Genomic DNA, 11,577 nt, shown 5'->3' on the forward strand with positions numbered 1-11,577 from the left:
AGGGCATGTTTTGCCTTCCATTTTTCTGCAGAGCTGAAGGCATTTGAGAAGGCAGGACTGTTCTAGAAGACCCTGCCAAACTCCCATTTGAGATCAAACTATGTTTGAAATAAAACTATGATGAGATTTGGCCAGTTTCACTGGTGTTCCCCAGACATCATAACATGATTTAATTATTTTTATATTTGTAAGTCATACCAGGCATTTTTCATTTTAAATTGAGTCAGGAGAGGGGCCTTGAGACTTTAGGTGTATGAGAGATTGCTAGGGTTGTACGTTAGAAAGTTTTAAAGGTTTTGGGTTTGCATAATGGATGTTATCTCTGAAACGGATTGAACCACTGCCCTGTTCAAGTCATCTCTTGATTCCATTGGTTTCTGTGGTTTGACAAGCTCCTCTATAACTGCCTTGGGAATTTCAATCTAAAATTATAATTCACTAAATCAGCTTTTCAGCCCATTTGCCCTGAATTAAAAGCAGGCGCTTGATTTTTTTTTTCCTTAACACTCACTAGTTAGGGTTGCTGTTGTCCGCAGCCGCAAAGGGTGAGGAATGATAGGTACCGCCAAGGCTATTTGGTTGTTTAAGCAATCAGAGTTTATTGATAAAGGGGAAGAGAACAAGGAGCGGGGATAAAGAGGAACAGAAGAAGGAGCGGGGAAGCACACGGCAAATTGGTACTTACAACATCCACACCACAATCAGCCAGGAAGTCCCAATAGTTTGTACAGCGGGCGGATTTGCCTACAAAAGACACACACAGAGTTACAAAATCAATAAAATATTAACGAAAACATCTGCAATAGAAAGGTTGACAAGGGACCTTCATCAAAGAACATATCTTTATGTCATAAAGGGTTCCTATAAATTGAAAAGAAAAGGAAGCAATGCAACTGGGAAAAAAAGGGCAAAGGAAATAAAAAAGGAAATTTACAAAGTCATCCCAACAGCCACGTAGGGGCACTACCCTGAGTGCCCTTTAAGAGCCATGTGTCGTCCTGGGCAGGATGCCAACCATCTGGACAGGACGTCCAGCTGCTGAGATTTGTAAGGATCCCGGCCCTGGCCAGCCTGGATCTTACCTTATCTCACTCAAAGACCATCATGTCTTAAAGAAACACAGAGCCCCTCCACATGAACTACTGTTCCTGGGAATGCTGGCCGTAACAGGGACAGCTCCTCTTGGCAAGCATATAGCCTTTGTGCCCCTTCCTATAGAAGCAACCCCCTCCTGACCTGAGGTAGCAAGTACACACTTCCATCTAGCCGGCCACCACTGGACCTTCCCTGTAAGTAACTCCTAATAAACTCCTATGTCTTGTTTGCCATCTCCAGGTCTTTTCTTTGGTCTGTCTGCAGCCTATCCCACACCGCTCACCCAACTGGGCATGCGGCCAGACAGGCCAATAAAACTAAGGAAAGATACTCCATCCACCTCACTAGCCTTCAAAGTGATAGAAAGCTTTAAAATAATAGGACATCATTTCAGCCTATCAGATTGGTAGAAATTTTAGAAAATAACAATACCCAGTGTAAGTGAGGGTGTAGGGAAAGAGAATCTTGACTCACCTTTGTGAAAGTAGGAATTCATAAAAAGGTCTTGAAGAACAGTTGGGCAGTAGCTAAAATTCATAATGGCCAATTCTTTGAGCAAACAGTTCCTGCAGATATGCACATATACATATGTTTCCTACAATCCTGTTTAATACAAAAACATAAAAAAGACAGCAATCTAAATGACTATCAGTAGGAAAGAGATTAAGTGGAATTTCCACGCAAAGGAGTACTATAAAGCCATTAGAAATAATGAAGTAGATTCCTACAGGCCGACATGAAAAGACAGCCATGATTTACTGGGTATGAAAAAAAGCAAGTTGCAAAACAGTATGTATAAATTATTCACTGTTAATTAAAGTTACATGTAACCTATATTTGCATATAGAAGTTTAGAGTCATTCATTCAACAAATACACAGTGAACTACAACATATATTTATTCGATGCGTATATACATTCATTCAAAAAAACAGTACTGAACCTCTTATGTGCCAGGCCCTGGGTTGCATTTAAGTGTGCATCTATTTACCTGTCTCTGGGTATACTGCTCATCTGTAGGAGAACACACTGAATAGTGGTTATCTTCTGGGGGTGGGTGAGATTATGAAGGGTCTTTACTTTCTATTTCATATATTTCTATGTCATTTCATCAAAAGGAACTCAAAGTATTAGATCTTTTGTTACAGATAACCATTCTGACACAAATATTAACCAAATATGTAGAAAATGATAGCAAAAGTGTGGAAAAGCAAAGAGGCCAGCAAACGGCAAAGCCTGAATAGGTTCTACTTCCAACTGTATGAGGGAAACCAAGGATGAGGGAGATGTTTTCTGTACAAACTTAATTGTGAATGTGATTACCAGAAGGAAAGAAGGACTGAAGCACTGTGGCTGTGTGTAAAAGGCAGCTTATCGAGCTGTGATGTTCCTGATGTTATTGTGTTGACCATCCGAGAAGACCATCCTCTCTAAGCATGTTTTCTGACCTGATTTTTTTTTTTTTTTTTTGAGGAAGATTAGCCCTGAGCTAACTACTGCCAATGCTCCTCTTTTTGCTGAGGAAGATTGGCCCTGAGCTAACATCCGTGTCCATCTTCCCCTACTTTATACGTGGGACGCCTACCACAGCATGGTTTGCCAAGAGGTGCTATGTCCGCACCCGGGATCGGAACCGGCGAACCCCGGGCCGCCGAGAATATGCGCACTTAACCCCTGCGCCACCGGGCCAGCCCTGATCTGAATTATTAATAACCCCATTGATCTTCTCTCTGTCAGACAAAGACTGAAAATGATGGAAGATTCTGGAAGAGGTTTACCATAAGTTGAAAGGCTTAGAAATGAGGAAGTGTTGTTGGAAACACTCATAATTAAAACTTGAGGGGAAAAGTTGACTGCAGGGGCTGAGGAGGTAACAGAAGTGAGGGAAGTAGGTAAGGTATAAGACAACGGAGAGGGGTGAGGACAGAAGTGGAGAACGCACGACCCCTCCCAACGAGGCGGCCGCTGCTCAATTATTGCCACGTAGGAGTTCAGGTCTAATGTTGCCAGATGTAACTTTTCCAAGGAAAGCTGGAAATCAAGATTCTCATGAAAAATCTCCTGTTTTTGAAATGTTGGCAGCTAATTTAAATTTTTTTAAAAAGATTTAAGATTGGGGACCTATGGACATTTAAGAAGAGTCATACGAGCAATTGTTCTAAATTCCTCCATGGTAACTGCAATAAAAGTCTAAATGTATCAGCAGAAGCACATGCTGTATGACATCGTGTATGCACACACATGCCCACAGATACAGACCATCTTTAAGAAGGAAAGGGGGGAAAGCCAAAACAGTTACATAGTCCGTACTGTATCACTTAGGTCAAGGATACTTACCCATTTGAAGTGTCTCCTCTGAATGTAAGTCTAAATTGGTTTTTGATAGGAGAGACTTGAATCTATGGGAAGATGGGAGAGAGAAGCTAAGTCAAGTAGCTCATTTACTCTAAAAATGCAGAGGCCCACTACAGAGATGGGACTTGTATACTGCTACTGTTCAAGCAAGGGCCACTACAGAAGGCCTTCTGTTTAATTACATTTGACCACGTACAGCAAAAATCCAGCGGATACAGCTCTCAGGTTAGGTCAGCTAAGCATTACACTCAGAATTTGATGTCAAATTGCGAACTGATCATGAAATACTTAGAAATAGCTACAGATAGGCTAGCACACATTTTCCAAATGTTCCAGCGTTTTTCAGGTCATCCCAAGTTTCTTGCCTCTTCTCAAACAAAATTTTTAAGATAGCTATTGTTTCTCACAGATAACAAAAATTGACTTTCACTCAGACCTAAAGTTCAGTAACATTTATGTGATAACTCCCTCAATGAAGAATATGTAAAAAATCAGAAATCGGAGAGCCAAATTCATTATACCAATAACCATACACAAACGCACTGCGTTTTTCACCCCAGGAAACCGTGTCTGGCCTTGATTTAGAGCCTACTTACTCTTACTTCACTCAGAGTTTTAACAAGCTTAGTAGTACTTTGCAGTTCCCAGAGCATCAGAATTGCCATATATTATCCAAAAAGCCTATTTAATGTAAAATACAATTTTATATTTGGAAAGGGTAAAAAACTTATTTTCCTAGGATAAACTAGAAAAGAAAAAACTTGAAAAATGTTTCCAGTTTGTGAGGATTAGACATCTCTAAAGGACAGGTAGAAACTTTTGCGTTTATTAAAATGTTGTTTAAATATAAGAATTAGAATTTTATTTAAATTATTTTAAAAGGAGGGAGTACAGGTTAAAACTAAGTCACACACCACATAATGACGTTTCAGTCAACCACAGACCACATACGTGCTAGTGGTCCTTCAATATTAGCACCATATAGCCCAGATGTATAGTAGGCTACACCATCTGGGACTGTGTAAGTGTAATCCACGACGTTCACATGACACTGAAATCATCTAGCAATGCATTTCTCAGAACGCATCCCTGTTACTGTTAGGGGACACACGACTGTACTGAGAAACCTTGACCTTGGGCTTGAAGTCAGGGTTTAAAGCTCAGCTCCACCCCTTTCTAGCCAGGTGACTTTAGGCAAATTAACTTAACTTCTTTGAGCCTCAGTTTCCTCATCTGTAAGAAGGGGCTAATAATAGCACTAATTCATGAGTCTGCTCTGAGGATTGAATGAGACAATCCAAGTGAAGCATTTGACACGCAAAGCTCTCGGCAAAGATGAGCAAACTCATCATCTACAACTTTGCAAACTCCTTGAAACCTCGACTCAGAATGGCCCCCACATATCTCATATATAATAAATGATTAAGTTCAGTTTCCCATTCATTCATTCATTCAAAAAATATTTACTACATATCTTTTCTGGACCAGGTACCTTTTTGTGCCCTGGGATAAAGAAGTAAACAAAATACACATTATGTGAATTTTAATTCAGATTACTAAACTATGATAGGTCATTTTTTAAGTGTTCAGAGACGTTACATTAATGGAGAGAAGAGTCACAAGGGAGGGTATTTTTCATTTTGAAGACTGCAAGACACACTGGAATGAGGGTCTCGGGGCAAGAAAGCAAGTGAGGAGAGCAGGGCCCTAAAATGAGGTCTCTGGCACTCAGACCTGCTGTCTACTGAAGGCTGGTTCTGAATTCTACCAGGCTCTTTCTTCTGGCCAAAGCCACACTTACTTGATGCTGTGTAGCTTTCTCGTGACTATCACCGGAAAGTCAACTTCAAAATATTTCCTTGGGAGAAGACCCTCATCCTGAGAAAAAACACAGTTATCTTTATAATTATTTATTCAGTCATATATTCACTGATCATCCTCACAGACCAAGTACCAAGGCCCGAGGAGCAATGGGGTATTTAAGGATTTTAAATCAGGGGATGATATGGTCAGAAATGCATTTTCTAAATTACTTTGGTCTCAGTATGAGGAACAGATGGCGCAAAAAATTAGGAGGTTACTGTGGTCACCTAGGCAAGAAGTAATGGGCAGCCAGAACTGGGGAAGCGTCCACTGGGATGGAGTGGGGAGGAGCAGGAGGCACTCTGGATGTAGGATGTAACAGTAAGCAGCTTGAGACCAATTAGAGAGAGTCAGGAAATCAGTGTAGTGGGTATGGACAAGAATCTTTTGGATGAAATGAAATAAAATAGCAAATATCAGAAAGCATCACATGAGGTGAGGGTAAGTATTATTTTGTAATATATTTATTTTTTTCTCTGACAGTGGAGTATACTGGGGTGGTAAAGGACAGGGACTCTGCAGCCCAGGTGGACAGGATTCAAATCCCAGCTCCACCACTTGTTCACTCTGAGACCTTGGGAAAGTCACTAAACTCCCTGAGCCAAGGCTTCCTCATTTGAAAAGTAGAGAAAATGATACCACCTCGTGGGGTTGTGAGGATTAATGAGGAAATACAGGAGTGAGAGAACAGGGCCTGAACCTAGTAAGCACCATGTGTGTGCCCTTATTTACAGACATCAGTACATAGATGTGGGTGCTAGATTGGGATATACATTTATTTTTTACTGTGAGCTGCAGTAAAAAAAAAAAAACTGTGAAAACCTCACACATAGAGACACACACACACGGCCCTGCTTCCCCCTTCTGCTTTCCCTAGCTTGGTTGGTACTATACCCTCCTTCCCACAGTCACTCACTGGTCATCCTAGAATTCTCTCCATCTCCACCCTGTTTGATCAGTCACTCAGCCCTGCCTGCTGACTATCCTAGAATGCATCCTCTCCTCTTCAGCTCTATCCCCAACTGCACAGACTATAACAACATCCCTTTCTGATCTCTTTCAACGACACACTTCATGTTGCCTGCAGCAGCTCTTCCCACCTCTAAGATTTAGCTAAGATGCTGGGTGCTCCACAACCTGGCCGACCTGCCCACCTTCTGGCCTAGTACTCTTTTAACGTGCCTGCTCCCATCTGTGCTTATATTCCAGAAATACAGAACTACTTATTTAAAAAGAAAGTTGCTGATATCCAGAACCTGGTGGTGGTGTCAATAGAGGGTGGGATAAAGAAAAAGGAGGAGTAAGGATGGCACCCTTGTTTCTGCCCTGAGCAACTGGGCAGGAGAGAGAACCATTTATGTAGACAGTAGTAAGAGATGGAGAGCAGTATGGAGGGGCAGCAGACCCCCTGATGGGACAGCATGATGGGAATGGAAATCATGAGCAAGCATTTCCTAGTAGGAAGGTGACCCCTAAGGGCAAGTGTCAGAAATGTGAGATCCAGCTCCCCCTATGCAGACACTAGTCCTCAGTTAAAGTCCTAGGGGATCTGGAGGGGTGGGGGAGGAGGAAGGAAGAGAGGGAGGGAGAGAGGGAAGGATGGGGCAAGAGAAAGAGAGAGAGAAGAGAGGAAGGAAAGGAAGGTACGAGGGAGGCAGTGGCCGGGGGTGGGGGGAGGAATAAACAAGACAGTTTCCTGACATCAGAGGAGCTCCCGCCTATCAGCAGAGTAGGGCTATGTAATCTATTTGAAGATCCGTGGAGGACGTGTTTAGAGCATGTGTGGAAATCGCACCTCCCACCTGGCATGGTCCCCTGGCTGCACCAGCAGAGGCTTAGCTGCGAGTCAAGGACTTCTGCTGCCACTGCTACATGAACTTGATCTGTATGATCTCAGGGGCCCAGGACTGGAGGGTTGAAGACTCCCATGTTCAGGCAGCGGGCAAGAATAGGGCAAGGGAGAGCCGGTATTGTCATAAAGAATAAGGAGTGAGTGAAACCCATTAAGGGGTTTCCTGACTTTCTCTAGGAAATTCTACAAGACCTTTCAAGAACTTTTACTCACAGGGTATGGAAAGTTAAAGATAGTCTAAAATTCCAGAAGACAAAGAGAGCAATTAAAAGCAAATGAATGACAGATAGCATAGAGTCCTACAACTCAAATGGGTCTTCTGACTTTGTAAAGAGCTTTCCCTGCAGTAGCTCACTTGATCCTCCCAATGATTCTGAATAAGAGGGCACTGTGGAAGGGAAGCTTCCAAAAGGCACACCTGGAGCTTTTAAGAAACAGACATTCTCTTTCTCGGCTTTCAGAAAAGGGCAAAATGGCTCTGGGAAGTGATACTTCCACTTTTTAGTCTGTGATTCTCTAGGCCCTTCTGACACTCCACTCCCAAGTAGCTCACACGTCTCAAGGAGGCAGGGAAGACACCCAAGACTGACTATAAGTACCAGAGGGCAGCCAGGAGGAAGGGTACCACTTAGTCTCAAAGCAGATCCAACATGGCCGACCGTTTCACAGGCCAGCAAAATTGACAATCCTTCCCCTATGTACTTGACCTTTCAGTTTGTAGAAACAGAATTCAAGGGACACCAAACAACTGAGGCCCCTTAAGAGTTTCACTCACTCCTTATTCTTTGTTTGTGACAATACCGGCTCTCCCTTGCCCTATTCTTGCCCGCTGCCCGAAGATGGGAGTCTTCAACCCTCCAGTCCTGGGCCCCTGAGATCATACAGACCAAACTCATATAGTAGTGACAGCAGAAAGCCTTGACTCACAGCTAAACCTCTGCTGGGGCAGCCAGGGGACCATCCAAGGTGGGAGGTGCATGAGACAACAAGACCAACAGACAAGATTTTCCTCACTCTTTGATAGGAGCACATATATTTCTGAAACAGGGATTAGCAAACTTTCTGTAAAGAGTCACAAATAAGTATTTTAGCCTGTGAAGGCCAGACGGGCTGTCATAACTGCTGAACTCCGCGGTCACAGTGCTAAAGCAGCCACAGAGAATATGGAAATAAATGGGAGTGGCTGCATCCCTTAAAACTTGATTTCTAAAAATAGGTGGCAGGCTGGATTTGGCCCATGCAACCTCTGCTCCAAAAGAGCAAACATAATAATTGTTTTTCAAAAAAGGAGGAACTTTAGATTTTAAAAAATCCCTTCAGACCAATATGATTATCAAACAAAACAAAAAACTTCCACAGAAGACTTTCAGACCCTGTGCTCTTCTCCTTCCTCACTACTGACAGACAGCCTTTTCCTTGGAAGGAGCACGTAAGCCTCTGTGTACCTTGCTCAGAAATAAAAATCTCAGATTTATTAATTATTAACTCACTTGCAAGATGGGGAAAAAACCAAACCATGTGACCAGTCAAAAAGGTGTCAGGCCCAAAGGAGGGATTTCTCCAGCGGCCCCTGTGAACACTGACACTGCACATTCGCTTACGCTGCATTCTCTTCCAGTTCCTTCTGCTACACCATGGTCCCCGTGTTACACAGGCACAATCAACCTACAGAAAAGAATCCCTGGAACACCCACAGGGCTGTGTGTAGAGGAAAGGGGAAGGAGTCTGCAGTTCGATGAGCTGGGCTCCAATGTTTGTTCCACATTCCAGTGCCACCAGATATCCAATTTGGGGAAAGACACAAGCTCTCGCAGCCCCACTTTCCCCATCTGTGTAAAACTCTCCCCTCTCTTAATTCGTGAGGCCATGTATGTAAATGCACCTCATAAATGTTAGTTATCTTATCCTAAATGAAGAATGCAGAGGCAAACGTTTAATACTAAGACCATGTTGATGCCACCGACTTCTCGCTTGAGTAAGAGAAAGGCTGGGAGCTCTGATGACTAAAGACCATCTTATCAGGTGAGCTGATTAGGGACAAAACAGATATGCAGGTCGGGTTATGCCCACACACTCTAATTTATCTTGGTGTACATCTGGAGAAATCTGGGGAAATGCACATACCCATTACTGCCACATGACTGACCTGATAGAAGACCTAAAAAAATCTGTACAAACCTGCAAAAAAGAAAATACGATCAGTGGAATCTTCGTAGGGCAAAAGGTTTGAAGGCAAAATTCCACCCCAGGAGTCAAAGCCCAGTGCTTTAGTCCTGCTTCTGCCAGTAATGAGACCCAAGTTTCCTGTCCTGTGAATGCAATTACACCTGCTCTTGAATCCTAACAGAGCAGGTAAGGGATCAAATCACAGATTGGCTACAAAAGGCTTTGTATCATATTATCATCGCCCAGAGAAATTTTACCTAAACGCTGCTATGCTGACAATAAAATCTTAGTTATTATCAAAATTACAAAGGCATGTGCTCTTTGTCTCAGCAATTCCACTGGCAGAATTTTCTCTCCTGATATATTTCCACACATGCAGGGGGAAATATATACAGAGATTTTTTTTATAACCCTGTTTGTAACAGCAAAAGATGAGAAACAACCCACATATCCTTCACTAGGGCCCCGGTGAGATAAAGTACGGGGCTGATGGGGGTTGTGGGGGGGTGTGCAAGCAGGTGGGGACAATGGTGGGAGACAGGCTGTCACTGCATCCCTTTTAATATAGTTTTAAAAGTTTTGAATATGGTGAAAATCTTCACAAAATCAAATTTAAACAACTGGGGAAAAAAGAGGGGGGATATTAACTTACCTTTAATGTCCAGAAGGCGGTATCCATCCCAGCCCCCAGGTTTATAATTTGGCAGTGACATTCTGTCTCCTGTAGAAATGCCTTTATGAGCTGCCTGATGCCATGGACACGAGCAAAATATCCTAACAGAGAGAGACAGAAACAAGCTGTCACTCAGCGATGAGAAATAATCCCTGCAAAGCTCTCTGCAGCAGGAGAGCCAAACAGAGCACTTCTGCCCTTCCTCGGGGTCAGTGGATTATCCGTGACTTTATAGGAAAAATAGCAAATTTTAAATTCTCTTTTTTTTTCAGCCGTTTGAACCAAAGTAAGTACAATCTATTTAATGGCAGAATTAACTATCCTAAGAAAAATAAAATGCACTATAATTTTACTTACGAAAGACAAGTATTTTACATCAAAACATCTGATCTAAATGTTCCTCTAGGAAGTGTGCCTTTTCATAGCTATAGTAAAAGCTACTTAGTTCTGTGGTAAAACTCGAAATTGCAAGATCACATGGAAAATAATATTTTTAGGTCAGGATATTGGATGGATGAGTGTCGAAGCAAAGAAAGCCACACTTCTTATTGTGTTCCTGTCATCTCCACCCTGTATAGGTTAGAGCCTCGGTGTCTGTAACATGGCATCACAGATTGGGGGAGGAATGCTTGTCTAACAAATTGACTTGTTAAGCTCTGGGGTGGGGAGGTGGGCAAAGGAGATGAGAAATAAAGAAGAACAAAGGAAGATAAAGTCTGTCTGTGTTGTAAGGCTGGCTGCTCTAAGTGTGACTATTTTAAGAACAAAATTTGAGAGTGGCATTTAGAAACTTTTATTGTGGGGCTGACCCTGTGGCTGAGTGGTTAAGTTCGCATGCTCTGCTTTGGCGGCCCAGGGTTTCACTGGTTTGGATCCTGGGTGCGGACATGGCACCACTCGTCAGGCCATGCTCAGGTGGCATCCCACATAGCACAACCAGAGGCACAACTAGAATATACAACTAGGTACCGGGGGGCTTTGGGGAGAAGAAAAAAAAAAGAAGACTGGCAACACATGTTAGCGCAAGGTGCCAATCTTTAAAAAAAAAAGTTTTATTGCAATTTGACACAGGAATCTTACGCCTGTTGAATCCACTAATAAATAATTTGGGCTTGTATTTTGCATGTCTTATTCATTTTATTTTGCTAGTAAATCATTTTTATTGTATTTTACAGAAATGTCATCCACAATGGATTGGATATTGGGGAAAAGAGATCCTCACCACACAGTTTGGGAAGCACTCTCCTATTGGGCTGCAGGTCCCCAGTACAGAGGCAAACCCAGGCGGAGGAAGAAGGAAGGAAGGAGGGCTGACATGCTGCCCGAAGCACAGAGTCAGGCGCCATGGTGCGTCCCTCTGCAGCATTCCGAAGGAAATGTGCCTCAAGAGCACAGGAGGGAGGCTTAAGGCCTCTTTGCCAGGCCTCGCCCAATCTTACGGATGCCTGGATTCACCCTCAGCTCAAAGGAAATACCGTGTCCTTATTCTCAGGAACCTCCACTTCAAAATTTCTTGGTATTTCTGAAAGAACCTACCTCAGGATCCATCCTTAGGGCCAAGATTTCCAGCACAC

General features: G+C 42.9%; 1 long non-coding RNA gene across 1 annotated transcript; it reads right to left on the reverse strand.

Annotated features, from left to right (window-relative positions):
* Positions 1–563: 563 nt before the first annotated feature.
* On the reverse strand, positions 564–10,793 carry LOC124233576 (uncharacterized). Its single transcript, XR_006887097.1, has 5 exons — positions 9,983–10,793; positions 5,251–5,327; positions 3,432–3,493; positions 1,570–1,698; positions 564–744 (listed from the first exon to the last, which is right to left on the reverse strand). It is a non-coding gene; the product is annotated as an uncharacterized LOC124233576 (long non-coding RNA).
* Between the last annotated feature and the right edge of the window lie 784 nt (positions 10,794–11,577).

This window comes from Equus quagga, unplaced genomic scaffold (assembly GCF_021613505.1).
Source record: "Equus quagga isolate Etosha38 unplaced genomic scaffold, UCLA_HA_Equagga_1.0 205605_RagTag, whole genome shotgun sequence".
NCBI lineage: Eukaryota > Metazoa > Chordata > Mammalia > Perissodactyla > Equidae > Equus > Equus quagga.